Here is a 19,291-nt window from a genome sequence, read left to right as displayed (position 1 = left end):
TTCATAAGTCCAAACCAAAAGTGTGAATCTCCTGATTTTCTCACGACTTGAGTAATATACTTGGACCCTAAGTATTTATTCTTAAGAATTTGTTGCTATTTACGATCCTCATTATTTAACTTAAAGAGCCACTTGTCGAGTAAGAAATTGTTCTTAATGGATAGGTTGACAACCCCCAATCCTCCAATCTCCTTGGGTTGACAAATAGTATTCCACTTTGCTAGTCTATATTTCTTTTTGAAATGGCTACCTTACCAATAGAAACGAGAACGGATGGCATCTAGACGTTGTAACACCACCACAGACACCTCAAAAAAGGACATCATAAAAACAGGAAGATTTGCTCAATACTGAATTAGTGAGAACTAGGCGTCCACTGGAAGAAAAGAAGACACATAAAAAAAGGACATCATAAAAATAGGAAGATTTGCTCAATACTGAATTAGTGAGAACTAGGCGTCCACTGGAAGAAAAGAAGTTTACCTTTCCAGGTACTTAATCTTTTCTCAAATCTATCAATGACTCATTGCCATTCGCTATTTCGTAACCTACATGGGTCATTGGAATCCCAAGGTATCTAAAAGGTAATGAACCGACCCCGCAACCAAAAAGGCGAGAGTAATTACGTTCATAATCCTTAGCTAACCCATAGCAAAAAATCTCGCTTTTGTGAAAATTGATTTTCAAGCCAGACATGTGCTCAAAAGTTGTTAGCATTAGCTTCACGTTACGAGCATGCTGCAAGCTGTGGTCCATAAAAACAATGGTATCATCATCATATTGAAGAATAGAAAGTCCCCCCCTCCACTAAGCGAGGAACGACGCATTCGAATTGGTTATCTTCCTCCGCCCTTGAAAAGAGGATCGCCAACATATCCACGGCTATATTAAAAAGGATTGGAGAAAGAGGGTCACACCCTTGTGAGTAGTAAAAAAAGGTCTGACTTCATCATTAATTTTAACCCCCCACGTGGCCCCTAGAGACAATTGATTGGACCCGAGCACACCATTTCGACGAGAAACCTTTCATTCATATAGCTTGTTGAAGAAAGAGCCATTTCACTTTATCATAAGCTTTTTCAAAGCACAACTTTAGAATTAGGCCGTTTATGTTTTTCTTTTGCAACTCATGAATAGTCTCATGAAGCACAATTACTCCTTCAAGAATATTGTGACCAGGCATGAAAGCAATCTGCGAGGGATTAATAACCTTATCTGCCACCACCCCAATTTTGTTCGTTAGAACTTTAGTAATTATCTTAAAGCTAACGTTAAGTAAGCAAATGAGCCTAAATTCTTGGATTTTTTAGACATAACATTTCTTAAGCAGAAGAGTAATAACTCCAAAATTCAGACTATGAACCGGCAGAACATTGTTGTGAAATTCCGAGAACAAGTCTAGCAAATCATCCATTATTACTTCCCAGAAGACCTTGTAAGAAACAATAGATTGATTATTGGGCTAACCCTAGAGGGTAGCAATATAGTCTTTACACGGGCCACATGGGCCTAGCCACATGGGCCTAACATCATATACTCCAACACTCCCCCGCAGTCTGAACTTCCGTCGCAGCTAGGGGTGTAAACGGTACGGATATTATCCAACCATCTGACCGTCCGAAGAGGCTAATTATTTGTCTGGATAGTTTTTTCGGATATCCGCAGAATTTTCGGATTTCGGATTCAAATTCGGATAGTACATTTCGGATATCGGATACGGATATGAGATGACTGATATCCGTCGGATTTCGGATATCCGGATAACTTCTCGGATAACTGTCCGGATTTCATATTTCGGATATCCGAACATCTACCCAGATATCTTACCAGATTTCAGATATTCGGATAATTACATGTGGAATCGCCCTAAATATCCAAGTTTCAACATAATCAATACTTCACTTTATCATTTTTATATGGGGACTTGAGGTTATGTTCTTATATAATGTTTATTGATCCTGGTAACGTATTTGCAATTTTCGGTCGATAGTGGAATATTTTATGAATTTAAATGCATTCTGACAATTTTATGTAGAAAAATTATAATAATACACAAATAGTCTCAAAAAATCATGAAATTTGACGGAGGAGCAATATATGCCCATATAGCATCCTCAAAAATGTTTGGCCATAAAATCTAAAGATTGCCAGCGTTTCTTTCAATTCACTTTCACTTGTTATATGAGTTATATGTGATATCACCTTAACTATCCAAATTTTAACATAATCAATGCTCCACTTTATCATTTTCACATGAGGATTTGAGGTTATCTTTTTATATGATGTTTATTAGTTTTGGTAACTTATTTGCCATTTTCGGTCGACATTATAATATTTTATGGATTTAATTGCATTTTAATGATTTTCTACAGAAAGAAAATAATAATACACAAATAGCCTAAAAATCATGAAATTTGACAGAGGGGGTAACATATGTACACATTGAATTCTAAAAAAATGTTTGGACCATAAATTCCATAATGTGCTAGGGATTCTTTCATTTCATTTCCACTTATTGCGTGAGTTACATATAAAATCACCATAATTATCCAAGTTTCAACATAATCAATACTTCACTTTATCATTTTCACATAGGGACTTCATATTATCTTTAATAGAATGTTTATTGGTCCTGGTAACTTATTTGCAATTTTTGGTAGACACTAGATTATTTTATGATTTTAATTGCATTTTGATGATTTTTTGTAGAAAGAAATTAATAATACACAAATAGCCTTAGAAATTCATAAAATTTGACGGAGGGTTAACATTTGTCTACATAAAATTCTAAAAAATGTTTGGGTCATAAAGTCCATAAGATGCCAGTGATTCTTTTCATTTTCTTATACTTGTTGTGTGAGTTACACGTGAAATCAGCTTAAGTATCCAAGTTTCAACATAACCTTTACTTCACTTTCTCATTTTCATGTAGGGACTTGAGGTTATCTTCTTATGGAATGTTTATTAGTCTTGATAACTTATTTACAATTTTTGGTCGATACTATAATATTTATGGATTTAAATGCATTTTGATGATTTTCTGCAAAAAGAAATTAATAATACACAAATAGTCTCAGAAATTCACGGACTTTGGCGTATAAGTAACATATGTCCATATAACATCCTCAAAATGTTTGAACCACAAAAACCACAAGATGTCATCAACTATTTCATTTCATTTCCACTTATTTGTGAAACCCGTAATGATTACATGTGAAACCACCATAATAATAAGTGAAACCACATATCATAATAACACGTGAAACCACATATCATAGTTATCAATATTTTATGAATTTAATTGTATTTTAGTGATTTTCTACATAAAGAAATTAATAATACTCAAAATAGCCTTAAAATTCATGGAATTTTATGGAGGTGTAGCATATGTGCACATATAATCCTCAAAAATGTTTGGACTAAAGGAGGGGCTAAATGATTACAACTATGATATGTGTGGAATGGTGTCTTACATGATATCCGACAAAAATATTCGTTACTGACGCTATCAGTGTCCGATTAGCTCCGTATTCGATCCACGACTATCCGTATTTGTATTCGTATTCGAAGCTATCCGTATTCGAATTCTAATCCGACTAAAATTATGAAAACAAATATGATTTCATTGATATCTGTCCGTATTCGATCGGATTACACGCCTAGTCGCAACGGAGTTCACAGACTGGACTCAAAAGAAAGACGTACATTACACCGTACATTACACCATAGGATCCCCCACAGCCGCAACTAGCCACTACGGATGTTGAGGCTGGAGCGAAACTCGTCGAAGGTCGAGGACGGAAGGCCCTTGGTGAAGATATCCGCAAATTGGGAGGTGGTCGGGACGTGGAGGACCCGAACAGCACTGACGGCGACATAATTGCGGACGAAGTGTAGATCGATCTCTACATGCTTGGTCCGCTGGTGCTGCACTGGGTTGGTGGAAAGGTAGACCGCGCTGACGTTGTCGCAGTAGACCAACGTGCTCCTGGAGAGCGGACTGTGAAGCTTGGCGAGGAGCTGCCTGGCTCCGCCACGCCGTTGGCCACGGCACGGTACTCCGCCTCGGCGCTCGAGCGGGAGACGACCGGCTGGCGCTTCGACGACCAGGACACCAGGTTGCCGCCTAAGAAGACGGTGTAGCCGGAGGTGGAGCGCCGAGTGTCTGGGCACCCGGCCCAGTCAACGTCGGTGTAGACGACCAGCTCAGAGGAGGTAGACCGGTGAAGAAGCAGCCCGTAGTCGACGGTGCCCCGAAGGTAGCGGAGGAGGCTGAGAGCACCTAGAGGGGTGGTGAATAGGTGATCCTATAAAAATCAACAACTAATAGCCACGAAACTCGGTTATAGAGATGTTAGTATGGCTAAGTAGCGAGCTCTTGCGAACACACAAGTAATCACAGAAAAGCAATCACAAGAGACACGTGAGTTTATCCCGTGGTTCGACCAAGTAACACTTGCCTACTTCCACATTGTGGCGTCCCAATGGACGAGGGTTGCACTCAACCCCTTTCAAGTGATCCAATGATCAACTTGAATACCACGGTGTTCTTCTTTCTTAGACTTTCTCCCGTTTGCAAGGAATCTCCACAACTTGGAGCCTCTCGCCCTTACAATTGATGATCACAAAGAAGCACGAAAGTAAGGGAGGAGAGAGCAACACACACAAGACTCAAAGCGAGAGCACAATCACGCACACAAGTCACAACTCGAGCTCAAAACACAACACAAGGAGTTCTCAACTCAAATGGAGCTCAAGTCACTATCTCAAAGAATCAAATGCGTGAGAATGGAGTCTTGGAGTCTTAGGATCTTTCTTGTAAGCTTGGGTGACTCCTCCATGCGCCTAGGGGTCCCTTTTATAGCCCCAAGACAGCTAGGAGCCGTTGGAAGCCAACAAGGAAGGCCAAAGTTTTCTTCTGTCGGGTGGTGCACCGGACAGTCCGATGCACCACCGAACAGTCCCTGTAGCATGTCCGGTGCGGATCTCCTTCCTAATTTGGCGCGGATGATCGTTGCACCTCGACGTCGGTTGGCGCACCGGACACTGTCCGGTGCACACCGGACAGTCCGGTGCCCCCTTCCGACCGTTGGTGCGGGCCACGTGTCGCCCGCCGATTTCGCTGTCGACCGTTGCGCAGTCGACCATTGGCTCACCGGACAGTCCTGTGAATTTTAGCCGTACGTCGTTGAACTTTTCTCGAGAGCGACGACTTCGTCGCGGACGACTCACCGGACAGTCCGGTGCACCACCGGACAGTCCGGTGAATTATAGCAGTACACCGCCGTCGAGTCCCGAGAGCGACCGGTTCACCTTGGACTCGTCTGGCGCACCGGACAGTCCGGTGCACCCAGACGGAGCAGCAGTTGGCTGTACACAGCCAACTCTTTTCCAATCTATTTTCTCCTGTTTCTAGCACTTAGACACAATACATTAGTACCCAAATCAATGTACTAAGTCTAGAAACTTACCTTTTCACATGATTTGCACTTCTTCAATCTTTGACACAAATTAACACTTAGAGAATATGTGTTGGACACTTAATCACCAAAACACTTTATAAATGGCCCATGGGCACATTTCCCTTTCAATCTCCCCCTTTTTGTGATTTATGCCAATACATCCAAAAGCAACAAAAAGAAGTGCAATATCAATGCAAAAGAGAACCAAATTGTTTTGACTCTAATTTGGTATATTTGGATCATACTTTGCCACCACTTGGTTTGTTTTTGTAAATCAAATTCATTTTCCTTTCTCTAAGTCAAACTCACTTGTTTGGGCATAAAGAGAGATAATCCAATGGAAAAATTGATCAAGAGCCAAAAACTCCCCCTTTTTCCCATAATCATAAATTCTCCCCATTAGAGGCCAAATTTTGACAATAAGAGTATTTTGACAAATCAAAAGTTCCAACTCTACTATTTTCAAAATTCTCAAGTGGTAGCTGATCCATTTGCTTTGGCCTTAATTTCCCCCCCTTTGGCATTAAGCACCAAAACGGGATCATCATTGGCCCTATAACCCCATTGCCTCACCAAAAATGTCAATTAAGAGCAAAAAGGTAATAGAAGCATAAGAATGAACTTGGAGGTGAGTACACTAGTACCGGAGTGCAGTGGAAGTCTTTGCAAAGTCCAAATTCACCTTTCCCTTTCAATGTACCTTTGAGACTACATCAAATACACTTAACACAAAGGTTAGTCTTAAAGGATCAAGTTGTAGCACTTCTCCCCCTAAATATGTGCATCACTCACACATGGACTTGTGAGGTCCGGGGATCCCTTGCACAACTTGGACAAATCTCATAAATGCATAAAGTAACATGATCAAAGGCATAAAACACATGTATGATATAAATCAATCCAAGTTACGCGAATCTAAGACATTTAGCTCACTATGCAGCCTGCAAAAGGTTTTCTCATCTAAATGCTTGGTAAAGATATCAGCTAGCTGGTTCTCGGTGCTAATATAGAACACTTCGATATCTCCCTTTTGCTGGTGGTCTCTCAAAAAGTGATGCCAGATGTCTATGTGCTTAGTGCGGCTGTGTTCAACAAGATTATCCGCCATGCGGATTGCACTCTCATTGTCACATAGGAGCGAGACTTTGCTCAGATTGTAGCCAAAATCCCAGAGGGTTTGCCTCATCCAAAGTAGTTACGCGCAACACTGTCCTGCGGCAACATACTCGGCCTCAGCAGTGCATAGGGCAACAGATGTTTGTTTCTTTGAGCTCCACGACACCAGGGACCTTCCTAGAAATTGGCACGTCCCTGATGTGCTCTTCCTATCAACCTTGCATCCAGCATAATCGGAGTCTGAGTATCCAATCAAGTCAAAGGTAGACCCCTTTGGATACCAGATCCCGAAGCAAGGCGTAGCAACTAAATATCTAAGAATTCGCTTAACGGCCACAAGGTGACATTCCCTTGGATCGGATTGAAATCTAGCACACATGCATACGCTAAGTATAATATCTGGTCTACTAGCACATAAATAAAGCAATGACCCTATCATAGACCGGTATGCCTTTTGATCAACGGACTTACCTCCTTTGTTGAGGTCGACATGTCCGTCGGTTCCCATCGGTGTCTTCGCGGGCTTGGCGTCCTTCATCCCAAACTGCTTGAGAAGATCTTGAGTGTACTTCGTTTGGGAGATGAAGGTGCCGTCCTTGAGTTGCTTCACTTGGAACCCAAGGAAGTAGTTCAACTCGCCCATCATCGACATCTCAAATTTCTGTGTCATCACCCTGCTAAACTCCTCACAAGACTTTTGATTAGTAGAACCAAATATTATGTCATCGACATAAATTTGGCACACAAAAAAGTCACCGTCATAATGCCTTAGAGATTCCATAGAGCGCCTTAGAGAGCTTAAAAACGTGGTCAGGATACCTGTCATCCTCAAAGCCAGGGGGTTGTTCCACATACACCTCCTCCTTGATTGGCCCATTGAGGAAAGCGCTCTTCACGTCCATTTGAAACAACCTGAAAGAGTGGTGAGCGGCATAGGCTAACAATATTCTAATGGATTCTAGCCTAGCCACAGGAGCAAAGGTCTACTCGAAATCCAAACCTGCGACTTGGGCATAACCTTTTGCCACAAGTCGAGCCTTGTTTCTTGTCACCACCCCGTGCTCGTCTTGCTTGTTGCGGAACACCCACTTGGTTCCCACAATGTTTTGCTTTGGACGTGGCACCAGGATCCAAACTTCATTTCGCTTGAAGTTGTTGAGCTCCTCCTGCATGGCCAACACCCAGTCCGGATCTTGCAAGGCCTCTTCTATACTGAAAGGCTCAATAGAAGAGACAAATGAGTAATGCTCACAAAAATTAGCTAGTCGTGAGCGAGTAGTTACTCCCTTGTTTATGTCACCCAGAATCTGATCGACGGGGTGATTCCTTTGAATTGTCGCTCGGACTTGAGTTGTAGGGGCCAATGGTGCTTCTTCCTCTATCACTTGTTCTTCTTGTGCTCCCCCTTGATCACACGCCTCTTCTTGATGAACCTGTCCGTTATCTTGAGTTGGGGGATGCACCATTGTTGAGGAAGAAGGTTGATCTTGCTCTTGTTGTTCCTGTGGTCGCACATCTCCAATTGCCATGGTGCGTATTGCGGCCGTTTGAACATCATCTTCATCTACATCATCAAGATCAACTTGCTCTCTTGGAGAGCCATTAGTCTCATCAAATACAACGTCGCTTGAGACTTCAACCGAACCCGATGATTTGTTGAAGACTCTATACGCCCTTGTATTTGAGTCATACCCTAGTAAAAACCCTTCTACAGCTTTGGGAGCAAATTTAGAATTTCTACCTTTCTTCACTAGAATGTAACATTTGCTCCCAAATACACGAAAGTATGAGACATTAGGTTTGTTATCGGTAAGAAGTTCATACGAGGTCTTCTTGAGGAGGCGATGAAGGTAGAGCCGGTTTATGGCGTGGCAAGCTGTGTTCACAGCTTCTGACCAAAACCGCTCAGGCATCTTGAACTCTCCAAGCATCGTCCTTGTCATGTCGATAAGCGTCCTGTTCTTCCTCTCTACCACACCATTTTGCTGTGGTGTGTAGGGAGCGAAGAACTCGTGCTTGACGCCTTGCTCCTCAAGGTACTCCTCCATTGCAGATTCTTGAACTCGGACCCGTTGTCGCTTCTTATCTTTTTCACCTTGAGCTCAAACTCGTTTTGAGCCCTCCTTAGAAAGCGCTTTAGGGTCCCTTGGGTTTCTGATTTATCCTTGTCGGCGTTTCGAGACCGGGGGGTCCCTGGGCCGACGAGTGAAATGTCGCCGCGTGCCCCAGCCCAGATGGGTCGGCGTGAGACGGAGCGCGAAGGGGGGAAGAAAAGGCAGCCGGAGCGAGAGAGATAGGTGGAAATCCCGCGGCCTTCGTGTTCGTCCTGCGCCCAGGTCGGGTGCGCTTGCAGTAGGGGGTTACAAGCGTCCACGCGGGAGGGGGAGCGAGTGGCCTCACGCGAGCGCCCGTCCCATCCTCTTCCCCGCGCGGCCAACCCTCTGTAAGAGGGCCCTGGTCCTTCCTTTTATAGGCGCAAGGAGAGGATCCAGGTGTACAATGGGGGTGTAGCAGAGTGCTAACGTGTCTAGCGGAGGAGAGCTAGCGCCCTAAGTACATGCCATCGTGGCAGCCGGAGAGGTTTTGGCACCCAGTTCGTGTGGTGTCGTGGCCGTCGGAGGAGCGCTGGAGCCTGGCGGAAGGACAGCTGTCGGGGCTGTTGAGTCCTTGCTGACGTCCTCTTGCTTCCGTAAGGGGGCTGAGAGCCGCCGTCGTCATAGAGCGTACGGGGTGCCATCATTACTTGTCTGGAGGAGCGAGCCAAATGGGATGTCGGTCTTGTTCCCCGTAGTCTGAGTCAGCTTGGGGTAGGGTAATGATGGCGCCTCCTGTTGACGTGGTCGGTCCGCGCCCTAGGTTGGGCGATGTGGAGGCTCCTCCGAGGTCGAGGTCGAGTCTGTCTTCCATGGCCGAGGTCGAGTCCGAGCCCCCTGGGTCGGGCGAGGCGGAGACCGTCGGCTGAAGCCAGGGCTGAGTCCGAGCCCTAGGGTCGGGTGAAGCGGAGTTCGTCGTCTTCTGGGGCTGAGCCCGATTCCGGGCCCTGGGGTCGGGCGGATCGGAGTTCGCCGTCTTCTGGGACTGAGCCCAAGTCCGAGCCCTAGGTCGGGCGGAGCGGAGTTCGCCGTCTTCCGGGGCTGAGCCCAAGTCCGAGCCCTGGGTCGGGCGGAGCGGAGTTCGCCGTCTTTCGGGGCTGAACCCAAGTCCGAGCCCTGGGTCGGGCGGAGCGGAGTTCGCCGTCTTCCGGGGCTGAGCCCAAGTCCGAGCCCTGGGTCGGGCGGAGCGGAGTTCGCCGTCTTCCGGGGCTGAGCCCAAGTCCGAGCCCTGGGTCGGGCGGAGCGGAGTTTCCTATGGTGCCTGAGGCCGGGCCTGACTGCCTGTCAGCTTCACTCTGTCGAGTGGCACAGCAGTCGGAGCGGCACAGGCGGCGCTGTCCTTCTGTCAGGCCGGTCAGTGGAGCGGCGAAGTGACTGCGGTCACTTCGCTCTGTCGACTGGAGGACGTGCGTCAGGATAAAGGTGTCAGGCCGCCTTTGCATTAAATGCCCCTGCAATTTGGTCGGTTGGCGTGGCGATTTGGCCAGGGTTGCTTCTTGGCGAAGATTGGGCCTCGGGCGAGCCAAGAGTTTGTTCGTCGCTGGAGGGGGGCCTCGGGCGAGACGGAGATCCTCCGGGGTCGGCTGCCCTTGCCCGAGGCTGGGCTCGGGCGAGGCGTGATCGAGTCCCTCGAATGGACCGATCCCTGGCTTAGTCGCACCCATCAGGCCTTTGCAGCTTTGTGCTGATGGGGGTTACCAGCTGAGAATTAGGAGCCTTGAGGGTACCCCTAATTATGGTCCCCGACAGTAGCCCCCGAGCCTCAAAGGGAGTGTTAATACTCGCTTGGAGGCTTTTGTCGCACTTTTTTGCAAGGGGACCAGCCTTTCTCGGTTGCGTTTTGTTCCGGTGGGTGTAGCCTCCGAGGCCTCGGAGGAGTGGTTTGACTCCTCCGAGGTCTTAATGCCTCGCGCAATGCTTCGGCTGGTCTAGTCGTTCCCTCATGCGAGCTGGCCGCAGCCCGGGTGCACGGTCGGGTCCCAAGTTCTCGGGCTGGTATGTTGACGCTGTCAACGATTTGGCCGGAGCCGGGTTTGCGAGAGCAGCCCCCGAGCCTCTGCACAGGGCGAGAGGACGGTCAGGGACAGACTTGACTTTTTTACATACGCCCCTGCGTCGCCTTTCCGCAGGGAGGAGGGGGAAAGCGCCATGTTGCCCTCGGAGGGCGCCGAACATGGTGTCTCCGGTGAGCTGCTGGCGGGTAATCCGAGCGGACGTCCGTGCCCATTTGTTAGGGGTCGGCTAGAAGCCCAGAGGCGCGCCCAAAATTACCTGCGGGTGATCTGCCGGACCCGGTCCCCTGTCGACGGGGTCCGAGGGCTCGATGCCTCCCTCTGATGGGATTCCGTTACAAGATCGTTCCCGCTGGTCTCAGAAATGTCCTAGGGTACCTCGGGAGCGTAGCCCGAGCCTCGGTTATATATCGAACGTACCCAGGGTCATCCCTCGCTCTGTGTCTGAGGCGGCTGTGAACCCTTCGAGGGCCAGCCTTCGAACCCCTGATCAGTAGTGGGCGCGGAGCCCGAGTGGCCTGAGGCAGCCGTTGAACCCTTCCGAGGGGCCGGCCTTCGAACCTCTGACCAGTAGTGGGTGTGGAGCCCACGCGCTCTAAGGCGGCTGTTGAACCCCTCCGAGGGGCCAGCCTTCGAACCCCTGATCAGTAGGGAGGCTCGGAGCCTGTTTCCTTCACGGAGAAGGATCCTTTTCGGGGTATCCCCCTTTCCCGGTCCCTGTTGTAAGAGAGAGAAAGAGGGAAAGGAAAAGGACACGGAATCGAATGACGTGGCGTACCTTTTTGGACGCGGTCGTTATGGCGAAGGCGAAGCGTCGCTTGCTTCTCCTGCCTGAGGCGCCGCCTGTCCCGTCGCGGAGTTAATGCGACGGAGCGGGCGGTTCGCGGGGTGGCCGTTGCGCGTGTGCGAGCTGTTCGAGGAACGGAACACGGGCGCGCCGTCTGCTCGCCGTGAGAGAGGGTTCTCTCACTGCCCCAGGATGGGACGTAAGCTTGGCTGACGACGTGACCGCTGCTCCTGTCCGCCTGCCACCACCATTACTGCCGGCCCATTTTTGGCCGTATTGACCGTCGCGCCTGGCTGGCACTGCTGGGTCGTACGCAGGGTTGCCTCGAGTCGCGGTACTGGTTTCGCAGTCGAGGAGGCGTGGCGGTGGTGCGAGTGGCGGTGCAGTTGCTTGCATGTAGCGACCGGCGCGCCGGTTGCGTGACGCGTGGGCGTGGGCCCCCACGCTGGGTGCGTTGGAAGTCGGAGGGGCGCACCCACTTGGCGCGGTTGCATGCCGCTAGCATGGCTGCCCGCCCTTTCGCCCGCTGGTCTGGGCGAAAGTGGAGGGATGCTCGTAACCGCTGGGCGGTTGCATGCACCGCGCGCGGCGGTTTGGCTTCTTCTGCCCTGGGCCAGTTTGCATGACGTGTGGGACCCAGCCCCCGCGCCGTAGGGGGAGGACCTTGGAGCGTGTTGGAGAAGACTTAGCCCACGACGGCTGGGGACGCAGGTAGGGAGAGTCGCCTTTAAAAGGAGGGTGACCCCCTTGAAAGGCGACCATGTCTTCGCGCTCCCTTATGCATCGTGTCTTTCCACCTTCCGAGCCCCCGGATGGGGGACACCCGCAATCCTTCCGCCTCGTCGTTGGAGGAACACAACTCCGTGGGAGTTGGTACCTTTCAGCCATCGTTCGGCTTCAAGGATTTTCATCATGCAGCCTGGCTGCACCCCTCCGCCGGCGGTCACCCAAGACGGTGACCTCCAGTTCGATGGTGGGGGAAAGCAAACCGGGCTGCGGCCTCTGCCCCTCCCTCAGCCTCAAGGATTTTCAACATCAGTGCTGGGGAGGGGAGTGTGCCGATTTGGGGTCGGCCCCTGCGTGGGCGGTGGCCCGCTCCTTCCCTCAGTGATCGGGGGGAAGGGCGTTCGCCGTTCGTGGCGCTGGCAGCTGCCGCGTGCCTGGCTCTCGGACCCGAGTGGCTTCGGAGCCGCTCCCGGCGCCGCCTTCCGCCACGGCAGCTGGAAGAGGTTCTTCCGCCGACGAGATAGCCGGGGCCGCCCACGGACCGACCTCCAACTCTACGGCCTTCTGCCCGTCCTTGCCTCATGAGTTTGGGCACGGGCGAGGGCCTCATGGCAGCAGCATCCGCCCTGAGGTCATCACTGCTGCTGTTCGGCCCCCCGGAGCAGAAGTCGTCGTCGTCGCCGCTGCTGGAGCGGGCGACGGCGAGCCGTTCGTCGGTCTTCCGTTGCTCCGCGGGCCCCCCAATCGAGTGGGGTTGTTCGTACCCGCGGAGGTGGAACCAGAGTTCCGTTTGTAATGGCACCTTGGATGCCGGTGTTCCGTTCATTGTGGCTGTCGGGGCCTGAACGTGTATGTATTTTTGGCGCGGAGCCGTGTTTTTTCCTCATTTTTGAGCACTAAGACTCGCCTGTTGGTTGTCTGAACCGCTTCACCAAGCGTGAGTCGCCCTGTACAAAGGTGACGAGTGAGGTATCCGTATCCCGGAGGCGTAGGAGTCCCTCGGCTCGGTCGGCCCTGCTGTCCGAGGCTTCTCTTGCTTAGTTAAAGGAACCCCTCGACCGCTCTTCGATGAGCCGAGGCCAGGGGTAGCGGTGTCAGCACGGACAGAGGCAGAGTTGGCTCGAAAAGAAGACTTGGTCGGCCGGAGCCTGGCCGGGTCGTCCGTTAGCGGGACCGACGCTGGAGTTGATCTGCCGAGGCCTCGGGCCGGGCTGATGTCTTCGGGGGACAGCTGGCCGAGGCCTCGGGGTGACCAGCCGAGCCGCCTGCTCGAGCCGGATTCTTGGAGGAGACCCAGGCGGCGATGGCCCGGGCGTGATGATGAAGTCGTCCTTCAGAGTGGAGATCCTCGGACCGCGTCGCCGTCCGAGGCTAGGTCGGACCTCGCCGAAGGTGTAGTCGACACCGAGGGTGCTGCTACTCCCTTCAACTGTCAAGATCCGAGCCTGCAGGATCGGATTATCTTGTAGTGTGCGTTTTCTGCGGCCGCCGAGGCCCAAACACACCCTCGCCGTGTTGTAAAGCTGCTCTTCTTTTCCTCTTGTTTCGAGTATCTGGACTTTTCCATCGGTAACAGAATTGTCTGTGCGAGCAAGAGTTGCTTTTCGCGGAAGGTGATGAGTGAGGTATCCGTATCCCGGAGGCGTAGGAATCCCTTGGCTCGGTCGGCCTTGCCGCTTACGCGCGCTCTTGCCCGTCCATGGGGTTCTGTCACCGGCGTAGTCGAGAAAGCCCGAAGAATCGCTTCGGCAGAAGAGCTTTCGAACGTGAAGACTTGTTCGGTCCGTGGAATCACTTATCCGAACGCGAGTTACTTATCGCAGAAGGTGATGAGTGAGGTATCCATATCCCGGAGGCGTAGGAGTCCCTCGGCTCGGTCAGCCTTGGCTGCTTACGTGTACTCCGTCGTTTTCAGGATCCACTTTCGAAGCAGTCGAAAAGCACGAAAGACATTCTGGCAGAAAAGATCTTTTTTCGAGGGAAAATTTCGATGCAGAGGGGGTTCCCCCCTTTTAGCCCCCGAGGGAGGGTCGGGCTTTGCCGAGGCAAGGCTGACCCTTCCTTGATGACTAAACTTTGCGTGGGAGCGAGGTATATGAACAACTTGAAAGCATCTTAAGGGTAGAAGCGACGTAGCTGTTGGATGTTCCAAGCGTTGCTATAGACCTCGCCTTGACTGTTGGCCAGCTTGTATGTTCTGGGCTTCAGAACTTTGGTGATGACGAACGGCCCTTCCCAGGGAGGCGTGAGCTTGTGCCGCCCTCGGGCGTCCTGTCGTAGCCGAAGCACCAGGTCGCCCACCTGGAGGTCTCGGGACCGGACCCCTCGGGCGTGGTAGCATCGCAGGGACTGCTGGTACCACGCCGAGTGTAGCAAGGCCATGTCCCGAGCCTCTTCCAGCTGGTCCAGCGAGTCTTCTCGACTAGCTTGGTTGCTTTGGTCGGCATAGGCCCTCGTCCTCGGGGAACCGTATTCTAAGTCTATGGGCAAGATGGCCTCGGCCCCATAGACTAGAAAGAACGGCGTGAAGCCCGTGGCTCGGCTCGGCGTTGTCCTCAGGCTCCAGACCACCGAGGGAAGTTCCTTCATCCATCGCTTGCCGAACTTGTTGAGGTTGTTGTAGATCCGAGGCTTGAGTCCTTGTAGAATCATGCCGTTGGCACGCTCTACTTGCCCAGTCGTCATGGGGTGAGCCACGGCGGCCCAGTCCACCCGAATGTGGTGATCCTTGCAGAAGTCCAGGAACTTTCTGCCGGTGAACTGGGTACCGTTGTCGGTGATGATGGAGTTTGGGACCCCGAAACGATGGATGATGTTGGTGAAGAACGCCACCGCCTGTTCGGACCTGATGTTGTTTAGGGGTCGGACCTCAATCCACTTGGAGAATTTGTCGATGGCGACCAACAGGTGCGTGTAGCCCCCGGGTGCCTTCTGCAAGGGGCCGACGAGGTCCAGACCCCACACAGCAAAAGGCCAGGTGATGGGTATCGTCTGCAGAGCCTGAGCGGGCAGGTGGGTCTGCCTCGCGTAGAACTGACACCCTTCGCAGGTGCGGACAATTCTAGTGGCGTCGGCCACCGCCATTGGCCAGTAGAAACCTTATCGGAAGGCGTTTCCAACAAGGGCCCGAGGTGCTGCGTGATGGCCGCAAGCCCCCGAGTGTATCTCTTGTAGGAGCTCCTGGCCTTCGGCGATGGAAATGCATCGCTGGAGGACGCCTGAGGGGCTGTGGTGGTAGAGCTCTTTCCCGTCCCCAACCAAGACAAACGACTTGGCGCGCCGCGCCAACCGCCGAGCTTCGGCTCGGTCGAGGGGTAGCTCTCCTCGGTGGATCGGAGATATTGCAGGTACGGGGTCTGCCAGTTTCGATTAGGCGTGACCCCGCTTCGCTCCTCCTCGACGCGCAGTGCCTCACCCTCGGGGGCCGAGGGTACCTCGGGCCGAGCTGAGGGTGCCTCGGGCCGAGCCGAGGGTGCCTCGGACTGAGCCGAGGGCACCTCGGGCGGGGCCGAGGGTGCCTCAGGCTCGGGCGTGTCGTCGATCTTGACGGAGGGTTGATGCAGGTCTCGGGAGAAGACGTCCGGGGGAACCGTTGTTCGCCCCGAGGCTATTTTAGCTAGCTCGTCCGCAGTCTCGTTGTAGCGCCGGGCGATGTGGTTGAGCTCGAGCCCGTAGAACTTGTCTTCCAGGCGCCGAACCTCATCGCAGTAGGCTTCCATCTTCGGGTCGCGACAGTGGGAGTTCTTCATGAGTTGGTCGATGACGAGCTGCGAGTCACCGCGAGCGTCGAGGCGTCGGACCCCTAGCTCGATGGCGATCCGCAACCCGTTAACCAGAGCCTCGTACTCAGCCACATTGTTGGACGCCGGGAAGTGGAGGCGTAGCACGTAGCGTAGGTGCTTCCCGAGGGGCGAGATGAAGAGTAGGCCTGCGCCGGCTCCTGTCTTCATCAGCGACCCGTCGAAGAACATGGTCCAGAGTTCCGGCTGGATCGGAACTGTTGGGAGCTGGGTGTCGACCCATTCAGCCACGAAGTCCGCCAAGACCTGGGACTTGATGGCCTTCCGAGGGGCGAACGAGATTGTTTCGCCCATGATTTCCACCGCCCACTTCGCGATTCTACCCGAGGCCTCTCGGCACTGGATGATCTCCCCCAGGGGGAAGGATGACACCACAGTTACCGGGTGAGACTCGAAGTAGTGTCGCAGCTTCCGCCGCGTCAGGATCACTGCGTACAGCAGCTTCTGAACTTGTGGGTAGCGGATTTTGGTCTCGGACAGTACCTCGCTGATGAAGTAGACTGGCCTCTGGACGAGCAATGCATGCCCCTCTTCTCGTCTCTCGACCACAATCGCGGCGCTAACCACCTGAGTGGTCGCGGCGACGTAGATCAAGAGGGCATCTCCGGCAGCGGGAGGCACCAAGACGGGCGCGTTGGTGAGGAGCGCCTTCAGGTTCCCGAGGGCTTCCTCGGCCTCAGGGGTCCAAGTGAAGCACTCGGCCTTCCTTAAGAGGCGGTACAGAGGCAGGCCTCTTTCGCCGAGGCATGAGATGGAACGGCTCAGAGCCGCAAGACATCCCATGACTCTCTATACGCCTTTCAAGTCCTTGATGGGCCCCATGCTGGTGATGGCCGCAATCTTCTCCGGGTTGGCTTCGATGCCCCGCTCGGAGACGATGAACCCCAAGAGCATGCCTCGGGGAACCCCAAAGACACACTTCTCGGGATTAAGCTTCACGCCTTTCGCCTTGAGACATCGGAATGTCACTTCAAGGTCGGAAAGGAGGTCGGAGGCTTTCCTCGTCTTGACTACGATGTCATCGACGTAGGCCTCGATCGTCCGACCAATGTGTTCGCCGAACACATGGTTCATGCACCGCTGGTACGTTGCACCCGCATTCCTCAAGCCAAACGGCATGGTGACATAGCAGTACATGCCGAAGGGTGTGATGAAAGAAGTCGCGAGCTGGTTGGACTCTTTCATCCTGATTTGGTGATACCCTGAGTAGGCATCGAGGAAAGACAGGGTTTCACACCCAGCAGTGGAATCCACGATTTGATCGATGCGAGGCAGAGGGTAGGGAACCTTCGGACATGCTTTGTTTAGACCAGTGTAGTCCACACACATCCGCCATTTCCCTCCTTTCTTTCTCACAAGCACAGGGTTGGCAAGCCATTCGGGATGGAATACCTCTTTGATGAACCCTGCCGCCATTAGCTTGTGGATCTCCTCGCCAATGGCTCTGCGCTTTTCTTCGTCGAATCGGCGCAGAGGCTGCTTCACGGGTCGGGCTCCAGCTCGGATATCCAGCGAGTGCTCGGCGACATCCCTCGGTATGCCGGGCATGTCCAAGGGACTCCACGCGAAAACGTCGGCGTTTGCGTGGAGAAAGTCGACGAGCACTGCTTCCTATTTGGGATCAAGCTCGGAGCCGATCCGGATCTGCTTGGAGGCGTCGCTGCTGGGGTCGAGGGGGACAGACTTAACCGTCTCCGCTGGCTCGAAGTTGCCGGCGTGACGCTTCACGTCTGGCACCTCCTTAGAGAGGCTCTCTAGGTTGGCGATGAGGGCCTTGGATTCGGCGAGGGCCTCGGCGTACTCCACGCACTCCACGTCGCATTCGAACGCGTGTTTGTACGTGGGGCCGACGGTGATGACCCCGTTGTGGCCCGGCATCTTGAGCTTGAGGTAGGTGTAGTTGGGGACCGCCATGAACTTCGCGTAGCATGGCCTCCCCAGTACTGCGTGGTAGGTTCCTCGGAACCCGACCACCTCGAACGTGAGGGTCTCCCTTCGGAAGTTGGAGGGTGTTCCGAAGCAGACAGGAAGGTCGAGTTGTCCGAGGGGCTGGACGCGCTTCCCGAGGATGATCCCGTGGAAAGGCGTAGCGCCTGCCCGGACCGAGGACAGATCAACACGTAGGAGCCCGAGGGTCTCGGCGTAGATGATGTTGAGGCTGCTGCCTCCGTCCATGAGGACCTTGGTGAGCCTGACGTCGCCGATGACGGGGTCGACAACGAGCGGGTATTTCCCTGGGCTCGGCACCTTGTCGGGGTGGTCGGCTTGGTCGAAGGTGATGGGCTTGTCGGACCAGTCTAGGTAGACTGGCGCCGCCACCTTCACCGAACAGACCTCCCGACGCTCTTGCTTGCGGTGCCGAGCCGAGGCCTTCGCCGCTTGCCCACCGTAGATCATGAAGCAGTCGCGGACCTCGGGGAACTCTCCTGCCCGGTGATCTTCCTTCTTGTCATCGTCGCGAGCCCTGCCACCCTCCGCGGGTGGCCCGGCCCTGTGGAAGTGGCGCCGAAGCATAGCGCACTCCTCAAGGGTGTGCTTGACGGGCCCCTGATGATAGGGGCACGGCTCCTTGAGCATCTTGTCGAAGAGGTTGGCACCTCCGGGGGGTTTCCGAGGGTTCTTGTACTCGGCGGCGGCGACAAGGTCCGCATCGGCAGCGTCGCGTTTCGCTTGCGACTTCTTCTTGCCCTTCTTCTTGGCGCCGCGCTGAGTTGATGCCTCGGGGGCATCTTCCGGTGGGCGGCCCTGGGGCTGCTTGTCCTTCCGGAAGATAGCCTCAACCGCCTCCTAGCCAGAGGCGAACTTGGTGGCGATGTCCATCAGCTCGCTCGCCCTGGTGGGGGTCTTGCGACCCAGCTTGCTGACCAAGTCGCGGCAAGTGGTGCCGGCGAGGAACGCGCCGATGACATCTGAATCGGTGATGTTGGGCAGCTCGGTGCGCTGCTTCGAGAATCGCCGGATGTAGTCCCGGAGAGACTCTCCCGGCTGCTGTCGGCAGCTTCGGAGGTCCCAGGAGTTTCCAGGGCGCACGTACGTGCCCTGGAAATTGCCGGCGAAGGCTTGGACCAGGTCGTCCCAGTTGGAGATCTGCCCCGGAGGCAGGTGCTCCAACCAGGCGCGAGCGGTGTCGGAGAGAAACAGGGGGAGGTTGCGGATGATGAGGTTGTCATCGTCTGTCCCACCCAGTTGGCAGGCCAGCCGATAGTCCGCGAGCCACAGTTCCGGTCTCGTCTCCCCCGAGTACTTTGTGATAGTAGTCGGGGGTCGGAACCGGGTCGGGAATGGCGCCCGTCGT

The sequence above is a fragment of the Zea mays genome, chromosome 5, assembly GCF_902167145.1.
Source record: "Zea mays cultivar B73 chromosome 5, Zm-B73-REFERENCE-NAM-5.0, whole genome shotgun sequence".
NCBI classification, from domain to species: Eukaryota; Viridiplantae; Streptophyta; class Magnoliopsida; order Poales; family Poaceae; genus Zea; species Zea mays.
This window is presented reverse-complemented; position numbering follows the sequence as displayed.